At 44.7% G+C, this 11,493-nt stretch overlaps 1 non-coding gene across 1 annotated transcript; it reads left to right on the top strand.

Annotated features, from left to right (window-relative positions):
• The first annotated feature begins 5,381 nt into the window (after positions 1 to 5,381).
• Trnal-caa (transfer RNA leucine (anticodon CAA)) lies at positions 5,382 to 5,456 on the top strand. Its single transcript has one exon. It is a non-coding gene; the product is annotated as a tRNA-Leu (tRNA).
• Positions 5,457 to 11,493: the final 6,037 nt, after the last annotated feature.

Below are 11,493 nucleotides of genomic sequence, written 5' to 3'. Positions count from 1 at the left end.
CACGCCCCAACATCGTGCAGCCCGCCTCCAGTGGTGTCGCGACAGGCGTGAATGGAGGGACGAATGGAGACGTGTCGTCTTCAGCGATGAGAGTCGCTTCTGCCTTGGTGCCAATGATGGTCGTATGCGTGTTTGGCGCCGTGCAGGTGAGCGCCACAATCAGGACTGCATACGACCGAGGCACACAGGGCCAACACCCGGCATCATGGTGTGGGGAGCGATCTCCTACACTGGCCGTACACCACTGGTGATCGTCGAGGGGACACTGAATAGTGCACGGTACATCCAAACCGTCATGGAACCCATCGTTCTACCATTCCTAGACCGGCAAGGGAACTTGCTGTTCCAACAGGACAATGCACGTCCGCATGTATCCCGTGCCACCCAACGTGCTCTAGAAGGTGTAAGTCAACTACCCTGGCCAGCAAGATCTCCGGATCTGTCCCCCATTGAGCATGTTTGGGACTGGATGAAGCGTCGTCTCACGCGGTCTGCACGTCCAGCACGAACGCTGGTCCAACTGAGGCGCCAGGTGGAAATGGCATGGCAAGCCGTTCCACAGGACTACATCCAGCATCTCTACGATCGTCTCCATGGGAGAATAGCAGCCTGCATTGCTGCGAAAGGTGGATACACACTGTACTAGTGCCGACATTGTGCATGCTCTGTTGCCTGTGTCTATGTGCCTGTGGTTCTGTCAGTGTGATCATGTGATGTATCTGACCCCAGGAATGTGTCAATAAAGTTTCCCCTTTCTGGGACAATGAATTCACTGTGTTCTTATTTCAATTTCCAGGAGTGTAGATACCCCCACTCCAGTCTTTAATAATTATTGATTTTGTAAAAACCGACACCCATAACTCACGAGTGAGGGCCTTTCTTTTCTTACTGTGCAATCCGTTCTGCGAAAAGTCCAGTTACATACCTGTGTTGATGGAGAACGAGCTGTCTCTCAGTCGGTCTGACCGAAACAGATCACAAAAAGGACTGGAAGGTTCGTTAGCTCAAGTTGGCGTCTCGAAATATGGTGTCCTTTGATAAAACGTCTTTTTGTCTGATTTCTCGATTCTTTTCTTTTCTCTTTTTTGAATGCATTTTAACCATCAGCTGTTTATTTGTTCGAATAATCATCTACTGGTTTCTGTTATTAACCATAGTCCAGGATGTCTATCAACATCAACATTAAAAAGCTTATGAAGGTAGAATACATACAAAATTAGTAAAACTCAACCAATATATGGGTGCAAAATTTCATTTCTATTCTACAAGGTAGAATGGACTAGTTAAAAGGATCCCATATCCCTTTGAAGCAGAACAATATCGAAATTATCCACTGAAATTGTAGAGAGAAATAGATAGGCATCACAGGAGAACAAGACAATCAACTACGACCGCGCGGAGTAGCTGCTCGGTCTAGGGGCCTTGTCACGGTCCGCGCGGCTCCCCTTCTTGGAGGTTCGAGTTCTCCCTCGACCACGGGTGTGTTTGTTGTTCTTAGCGCAAGTCAGATTAAGCTAGTTTAATTTGTGTGTAATCCTAGGGACCGAGGACCTGAGCAGTTTTGTCCCATAGAACCTTACCGCAAATTTCCAAATTTCCGATCAATTACTGGATGAATCCATCAGCATTCAAGTTATCTTAAAGATGGTACGTTTGGGATGCATAGGTAGCATAACAACATACCTTTGCGTCAGTGGTAAGGTGGGGGAAGAGAATATCTTTACCAACACCTCTGAACATAAGCAAAAAGAGGGAAACATTAATACTGAATGTTACAGTAAAAGCAGGTACAAGATATCAGTGAAACAATATATGTTTACAACAACAAATATGTAAAACTCTTTTGGGCGCAGTCAAATTATGTAATAGAATCAATAATGTTAATCTAAAGTGCAACATCGAATTTGAATGATACTTCACTATCATCAACACCCTTTATGCAATAAATTCTTTAGTTGGTCCCCCCCCCCCCCCCCCGATGGAGTTTTTATACGTTGTGTTACCAACTTAGTTACACTTACCGCACATACAGTCCCAGATCCTCTTCCTCTTCAACCTCACCTTAGTTTCACTATTCTTTTTTCAATCTATGCGAGGCCATACAAATCGCATTTCCTTCAAATTAATGAATTATGTATTAACTCTTTGTCTGATACTTAGTTTTTACAATACTGCAGCTACTTCTCCTACTAAAAAACTACAATGAAATCCTTAACCAGTTACCCAGCTACTAATAATACTAGGAGCACTACAGAATTTGTTCTCTGTTTGTTCATTTGTTTTTGTGCGTTTAACTTGTAGATGGTTGTTCCCGCTACTGGATCCACCCTCATACTTCCACGGTCAACAGTCGTTGTCTGCTGAATTCCTTGAGCGTTGGGTAGCTCGTCAGCAGCGTTTCCACTATAGCAAGTAATTCCAACCATCATTGTTACGTCTCAAAGTGCACACTTCCATGATCACTTGCACCAACGAAATGTAGATTCTTGGCACACTGCTTTATTCGGTGGTTGCCGACCTCGCTTATCTTCTCTCTTACTACATAATATATTCTCTAGCCTGGATGACAACATGCTGACCTATGGCTGAATGCCTCGTGATGTCATCCTTACCCTTTCAGGACACTGCAGCTGCAGTATTGTCCAAGATGCTCCAGATCGACTCGCTCCTCAGTGCTACTTTGGGATCCGCCCATCCTTAATACTTTAACACTTTTAGCTGTGTTCTCAATTTCCATCACAATACGCCACTCTCTGCTCGTCGTTGCTTCTATACAAATATGTAACCGTCTCGAACCACTGAAGGGAAGAGTAGTGGTGCACAGGGCTTAATTGGTATCTTCTCATACACTGCATCCTCACTTTGTCTATATAGTAGCACTGGAATATTCTGCTATGGTGGGTGTCGTGGAGTCCAGTACGGACCTGCGACATGCTGAGTAGGACTTCCGGTGCACTTCAGTGAGTCAGGGGCTAGCAGGATGTCTTCAACCGACAATAACATCTGATGTCCTGCTTCATCAAATTGACCAGATGCGCGACAGGATCCCAGGATGCTGCCGCTGCTGCGGTTCACAACAGGCTTGAACACGTCACTGTTGCAGAACCCGACAGGCTGGAGGACGTCGCACCCACTGATGACCATAGATGAAAAACCGTTACAAGCGATGATAGAAGCACAAAGACTCATCGTTCTTACACGGAAGTAAACATAGACATTAAGCGGGGTTTACTTACTTTTCTGCGACTTCTGTGTATTCTGCTGCTGCTGCTGCTGTGGCTGGACGGCGCTGGTCGATGGCTGACCCTCATTCTGACTGCTATTGAGGCTGCAGAGCTGTTGGGCCGTCCATATATCCCCGTAGTGATCAAATGCTGCGTTCCTATTGGCTACGGCCAATTTCAGGTGCCTCTGGTGGTCTAACTGTGAACTAGAACAGTTGCTTGGTACTCTCGATCGGAGACAGACATCTCTTGTAAGACGGAAAACTGACTGTGAATTTCAAAAATGGTTGGCAATTATAATAACAGCATTGGTCTGCCTGACTTGCAAATGCATATTGACGATTCTGCTGCGTAGCCAATTATCTGATGGACTGTATTCCTCTTCTTCTTCAGGCACTCACGCAATATGACTCCTTTCCATTCCGTATGAGTGTGTGTGAGGGGGGGGCTGTGGATGCAGTCCTGAGATATATGCTCACAGGCAACATGACTGTTAAACTCCTCCCGCTCAGAAACCAACAGCTCTTCGACAGAACACATTCCGTACAGCCGCAAGAATAGGATGGTGGAGGGGTAACTGAATGGGGATGAGCAGTTAAAGCTCTTCAATGGTATATATATCCTGTACACGATTATGCTTCCACTGAAGCGAATTAGCATCAACTGCCCGCCTTTTCTGTTTTGGAAGAGTGAATGGTTCATGTGCAATGTCTCGGCAGTTTGTGCATATGGATGAGCACGTATTGGTTGCGACGTGCACCTTGGCTCCATCCTTCTGCACTGTCACAATCTGCTGAACTGAATTCTTCTGCTTCTTTCTCCTACAAGCTTCCATTATCATAGTCTTCCATTCCCGCTGTAATGAACTGTGGCTACAGTCCTCCTTCAAATGTGTACATCAAATACAGTTATTGAAAGCTGCTCAATCCTTCATATTCTTCTCATTAATTGAAAACATCACGATGATTCTACAACGGAAGCTCAGCATAGACTGAACGTATCCCATCAATTCTGGTCACGAGTGCGACGTGAAATTCTCAATCCTCAAATCAGTCACAAAGGACAATCACAATAAAACGCAAACACAGGCTTGTAGTTCACAAAGATTTATTACATATATTCCCAAAAACAATTTTACAAAATCTTTTACAAAACCGGCCTTCCAATAACCACCAATAACAAATATAATTGAAAACCTTATAAGAGTACATGGAATGAAACAAGTTAAGTAAATATCCTTCTTTTTAACTAAATAAGAAGTAGCCTCAGATGATGACAAGCATAACTGCCCACAAATTTATCAGGAATTTACCGGGACAAAATCACCATTGGTAAAACAAGCAACAATACAGAACATTAAATAACAAAATCCAGAATGAGATTTTCACTCTGCAGCGGAGTGTGCGCTGATATGAAACTTCCTGGCAGATTAAAACTGTGTGCCCGACCGAGACTCGAACTCGGGACCTTTGCCTTTCGCGGGCAAGTGCTCTACCAACTGAGCTACCGAAGCACGACTCACGACCGGTACTCACAGCTTTACTTCTGCCAGTACCTCGTCTCCTACCTTCCAAACTTTACAGAAGCTCTCCTGCGAACCATGCAGAACTAGCACTCCTGAAAGAAAGGATATTGCGGAGACATGGCTTAGCCACAGCCTAGGGGATGTTTCCAGAATGAGATTTTCACTCTGCAGCGGAGTGTGCGCTGATATGAAACTTCCTGGCAGATTAAAACTGTGTGCCCGACCGAGACTCGAACTCGGGACCTTTGCCTTTCGCGGGCAAGTGCTCTACCAACTGAGCTACCGAAGCACGACTCACGACCGGTACTCACAGCTTTACTTCTGCCAGTACCTCGTCTCCTACCTTCCAAACTTTACAGAAGCTCTCCTGCGAACCATGCAGAACTAGCACTCCTGAAAGAAAGGATATTGCGGAGACATGGCTAAGCCACAGCCTGGGGGATGTTTCCAGAATGAAATTTTCACTCTGCAGCGGAGTGTGCGCTGATATGAAACTTCCTGGCAGATTAAAACTGTGTGCCCGACCGAGACTCGAACTGGGGACCTTTGCCTTTCACGGGCAAGTGCTCTACCAACTGAGCTACCGGAGCACGACTGGCAGAAGTAAAGCTGTGAGTACCGGACGTGAGTCGTGCTTCGGTAGCTCAGTTGGTAGAGCACTTGCCCGCAAAAGGCAAAGGTCCCGAGTTCGAGTCTCGGTCGGGCATACAGTTTTAATCTGCCAGGAAGTTTCATATCAGCGCACACTCCGCTGCAGAGTGAAAATATCATTCTGGAAACATCCCCCAGGCTGTGGCTTAGCCATGTCTCCGCAATATCCTTTCTTTCAGGAGTGCTAGTTCTGCATGGTTCGCAGGAGAGCTTCTGTAAAGTTTGGAAGGTAGGAGACGAGGTACTGGCAGAAGTAAAGCTGTGAGTACCGGTCGTGAGTCGTGCTTCGGTAGCTCAGTTGGTAGAGCACTTGCCCGCGAAAGGCAAAGGTCCCGAGTTCGAGTCTCGGTCGGGCACACAGTTTTAATCTGCCAGGAAGTTTCATATCAGCGCACACTCCGCTGCAGAGTGAAAATCTCATTCTGGAAACATCCCCTAGGCTGTGGCTAAGCCATGTCTCCGCAATATCCTTTCTTTCAGGAGTGCTAGTTCTGCATGGTTCGCAGGAGAGCTTCTGTAAAGTTTGGAAGGTAGGAGACGAGGTACTGGCAGAAGTAAAGCTGTGAGTACCGGTCGTGAGTCGTGCTTCGGTAGCTCAGTTGGTAGAGCACTTGCCCGCGAAAGGCAAAGGTCCCGAGTTCGAGTCTCGGTCGGGCACACAGTTTTAATCTGCCAGGAAGTTTCATATCAGCGCACACTCCGCTGCAGAGTGAAAATCTCATTCTGGAAACATCACTTGGCTGTGGCTAAGCCATGTCTCCGCAATATCCTTTCTTTCAGGAGTGCTAGTTCTGCATGGTTCGCAGGAGAGCTTATGTAAAGTTTGGAAGGTAGGAGACGAGGTACTGGCAGAAGTAAAGCTGTGAGTACCGGTCGTGAGTCGTGCTTCGGTAGCTCAGTTGGTAGAGCACTTGCCCGCGAAAGGCAAAGGTCCCGAGTTCGAGTCTCGGTCGGGCACACAGTTTTAATCTGCCAGGAAGTTTCAAGTTTCATTAAATAACAAATTTTAAGTAAAAGGGACCTTATACCAGCAAACAGATCACGGAACAACGGAATTCCACCAATTATATATTGACTTATTCCTCTGAACTCACTAGTGCAATTCCTTTCACATATAACAACAATATTTAGGCAGAAAAGAAAGTTATCTTAATAGTCAATTTAAGTTCCACGCAACAGTGGGCACACCCCAACAAGAGTGACCAAATTACTAGGAACAGGGGACGCACCTTGGCCCAGGCCGAGCACATTAACAAGAGGAATGTCCAAATAACTACAAGAGAGAATACTCAACGTCAGCTATTGGGGCGAGGAGCAGCTTTGACTTCATATAGTCCAAGAAAGCCTGAATGTAATGAATTGATCATAAGCAGTGAACTACATTGGAAAGACTTATTCAAAACATATAAAAGCGATTGCTATGCAGTGGACACTGCAGTAGATCACACCTCTTCCGAACCTACTGAATTCATGAAAGATCCAATGGAGAAATGTGCCACTAACCCGTTCTTTTTCCGTTTCCAAAGTAAAGAACTCCAACGGATCCAAAGTTTGAAATTGTTTCATGTCATGTTGGTCCTATCTGGAGCCGTGAGGTTCGAGATCATCCAACTTTCCTACAACATCATTCCTGGTTCCCGTAAGATTCGTTCTACACCACTCTCCCACAGTTCCAGTCAACCTCCAGCATCCAGCCATCCATCTGTCGACCAATTCCATCTAGCTCCATCAACCGTCGTCGAAACCGTCTATACAAGTAAACAGATAGTTATTATTGTTCACTGAACTGTTTGAAACACACAAACTGTAGTTTATTCCCTATTAGTAATCCGAACACTCAAAAACTTTACCAAACGAAATTGGTTAATGTTTTAAAACATCCAAGGCGTTCTGTACATTCTATTTTCGTTATTTATTTTCTGTGTGTAATTTTTAAAATTTTAATATCCGTCTTATCTATATATCTTGAATAGGTAAAGGATTCGGGTCTATATTCCGAGGTTTACATGGTTTCCCTCTGGAATAAAGCTCCCTAATGGGTAGATCTGAATTTATTATGATCTTCTATTGTTGTGTCGTAGAATTAGAATTACGCCTCTCCACACGTGAAAGTCAGTATCCTTCTACTAAATGACGTGTTAGTAAATTTTGGTCTGTTTGCAAATGAACATGATTAACATTAATTCATTCTCAGTTAATTAATAATATTGAACAATCCCTTTTCAGTTGGTAGTAATAAAATTTAATAGGTATTTATGCTTCGTTGCTCCAATGAAAGACATTTCTGGTATCACCCCTTTTCTCTCATTTTGTTTTCATGTAGAAAAGTTTCACTTCAAGAAACTTGATATTATTCATTCATAATAATTTAGCTTGAATTTCAGACGGAGAGAAATTAAAACCGGTACGTCTAGACATTTAATCGATGCGAATGTGTCAAGTAGCTCACAAGTAATACTTTTATGGAACATCAGAAGAGTTTTACTCTATTCATCTGCGTTAACTTATATTTTTCTACATTTAGAGCAAACTGCAGTTCATCATACAAAACTGAAATTCTGTGTGAGGAATCCTTCAGCTTCCTACAGTCACTCAACGATGACACTTCTCGGTACAATAGAGTCATAACAACCGTCACAAAGTGCTGTTCACCCCATCCGTCAAAAGTACAGGGGGTGGACACAAGTAGTGAAAGCCCCCAAAAACAAAATCATGCCTAATATGTTGTAGGAAATCCATTGGCATTCTAATACGCTTCCAGTCGTCTCGGAAAGGGTAAATACAGGTTCTGTATGACTTTCAAGAGAATCTTAGCGCAAAATGGTGCAAGATCAGGTACCGATGAATGGAAGTGGATAGTGAGCAAGCAAGCTTCACTCCAATATAGACCACAAAGACCAATAATACTTAGATCTGGTGACGTAAATTTGGCTAGAAGTTGGGAACAGTAAGAAACAATATCCATTCAACTAAATGACTTTCTTCCCATTGTTCTATAGTCCTAGTTTTACGGCTTCGATACCACGTTTCTTGTTACGGGCACTTGCATCACCGTTGAGTTGCTTTGGACTCCAGTACATCCTGCAACTCTCTGGTTACGGAGCTGCCTTCGAATTGTTTTGGTGCCGACTGGGTTTGAGAGTGTGACATTCAGTTTTGCAGTGACTTTTTCAGCTGCCGTCTTCCCATTTTCCATGACGATCCTCTTCAATGCCCGTCTGTCAGGACCATGCAAACCCACATTAGTCAGCGTAGTGACTTAGCCTATGATGTTCTTTCCGTTGTCCCTGTACGTGGTATGAATCTTCGATATGGTGTCTCTTGAAACACCGAGCACATTGGTCACCTTGGTTACAGAAGTACCCACTACTCGAGAACCAACAATTTACTCATATTTGAATCCTCTTACCTCCGACGCAATGCACTTACAACTACGAAGAACGCTTTTATGATAATGACTGACACCTGAAACGAATTGAGGGCTTTACGCAGGTGTCGTTCGTGATCAAATACTACAGCACAACATCTGGGCTAGTCTAGCATTTGCATTTATGTTCAAGCATGCAACTCTCGTGGTGTTACTATGTCTTTATACAATTCATGCACACACCTCAAAAAAAAAAAGTATGGTACACCTAGATGACGAGGACGAAACTCAAAGAAACTTTTCGGGCCGAGAGGATGTGTCATTTTATTTCAGTGACTACAGTGTCCAGTCAAATAAACAAAGAAATTGACAATATAAAGTTAGGCGACCGTTTTTACGGAAATAGGCCCATAACGTATGTGGAATCATAATTAAAGATCCATTTCACCGGAATAATGAATTTACTCTGAGAAATCTGATACATAACAATATATCAGTATCTAACCATTGTAATTTATTCTTCATCTCATACTTCTTTCGAATTTGCTTGATTCAAACAGGGCATTTAGAGAATGTTTTAAACGCTTGTAGGGATGTTGCAGCGCAGGTGCTACAGCGACATAAATGTTAAGAATTAGTTTCGATACATTGTGCCATTATTTAGCTTTGAAGTTAGCAATCAGGTCGTCGTGCGCGCAAATCCAAGTTTCAGCTAACCAAACAAGGCACTCGTTCGGCAACACCGCCCTGGCAGTACAATCTGCCCTGCAACATCCCTACAAGCGTTTCAGACATTTTCTGATCACCCTGTTTAAATGAGAGGACGTTGAAAGCACATTGTCATGAGGCGATGTGCCCGTGGTTTCATGTAGGCCACCACCAATTAATTGGTTGTCGAAAGGGAATGCCAGGAGGCACGCAGATCAATGGCTTGCAGGCCACCAAACGGTCTCTTGTAGTGTCGCAGTTGGATGCCCGAAGCAGCACAGGCGAACACAGATAAGATATCTTGTGGCAAAATGGGCTATCCGTGACAATTTTTACAACTCGAAAATAGAATGGGAAGTAAAGCCGTTTTCAGCGTTGTTGAGCGACTTGTCATCTACGCGTTGGACAGTCATTCCCTAGTGCAGCTGCTACTAGACTACCACTGGAGACTGTTAATGAAGGTCCGACCGTACGAAATAGGTTCTCAGATATGTGAGTGGCTTCAGACTTCTTAAGTAATAGCACCCAGCACGATGTCCTGGTAGACGAAAGTTAATTAGAAAGAACGGCATTGTCAGGAGTGCCCCACGGGAGTGTGATGGGACCGCTCTGCCTGTAACAGGCAGAAAGCACACCAGAGAGCCTAAGTGTTGTTAGTGTTTATTTTTCTTCTTCGGCCAACTGGTCTAACATGCAGATTGATGGAGTGTTCTTATGTGAGAAAGGCCCTATGTTGGAGTGCATGGGAACACGAGAGCAGCCGTACCCGACGTCAAGGTTCTAGTCGACCACATCGGACCACAATAAAGGAGGGTCGTCATGTTTCACAACACGCAAACAGTAACCCGTTCCCATCTGCGCCTGCCATCTGAGAACAAGAAATGAGCTCTCTGTCACCAGTGAATAACTCTCCAGTGCGTAGACTGCCATTCACACAATGACGCAAACAGTTGCATTTGGAATTGTTCCGTCACCAGATGTCAAGGGCTCTTGATGAATGGCACTCAGTTGCTTTCAACAGTAAACTGCAGTCCTCCACTACACCAGACCATCGTCGGCGAGTATGGCGCAGAGCAAGAGAGAGAGAGATCCCATTCTTCTAACGTTTTGAAGAGGCGTATCAGTATTACTCCTGGTGTCACAGTGTGCAGAGCCATCAGGTGTCACAGCTTACACCTCTGTGCGACTGAGCACAACGGTATCCGTAATAGATATGGTGGAGTTACTTCTACTAGGACGACGTGCTGGGTTCTGTTACTTAAGAAGTCTCCAAATCACTCACATGTCTGAGAATCTATTATGTAAAGTCGCACTTTCATTAACAGTCTGCAGTGGGGCATCGTGTCAAGGATTGGAAAATGGAACTGCATGCTGCCCTCCATCCATTATTCTTGGCGTATCGTGTATGAAAAGGGCAAGCTGATTTTCACACGAGCGGTTCTTTCTACACAACTGGCCATTAAAATTGCGACACCACGAAGATGACGTGCTACAGAGGCGAAATTTAACCGACAGGAAGAAGATGCTGAGATATGCAAATGATTAGCTTTTCAGATCATTCACGCTAAGGCTGGCGCCGGTGGCAACACCTACAACGTGCTGACATGAGGAAAGTTTCTAACCGATTTCTCATACACAAACAGCAGGTGACCGGCTTTGCCTGGTGAAGGAGGAGAAATGCGTACCATCCGTTTCCGATTTTGATAGAGGTCGGATTGTAGCCTATCGCGATTGCGGTTTATCGTATCGCGACATTGCTGCTCGCGTTGGTCGAGATCCAATAACTGCTAGCAGAATACGGAATCGGTGGGTTCAGGAGGGTAATACGGAACACCGTGCTGGATCCCAGTGGCCTCGTATCACTAGCAATCAAGATGACAGGCATCTTATCGACATAGCTGTAACGGATCGTGCAGCCACGTCTCGATACCTGAGTCAACAGATGGGGACCTTTGCAAAATTACAATCATCTGCACGAACAGTTCGACGACGTTTGCAGCAACATGGACCATGAGCTC

Source organism: Schistocerca cancellata, chromosome 5 (genome assembly GCF_023864275.1).
Source record: "Schistocerca cancellata isolate TAMUIC-IGC-003103 chromosome 5, iqSchCanc2.1, whole genome shotgun sequence".
Taxonomy (NCBI): Eukaryota; Metazoa; Arthropoda; class Insecta; order Orthoptera; family Acrididae; genus Schistocerca; species Schistocerca cancellata.
This window is presented reverse-complemented; position numbering and strand designations above follow the sequence as displayed.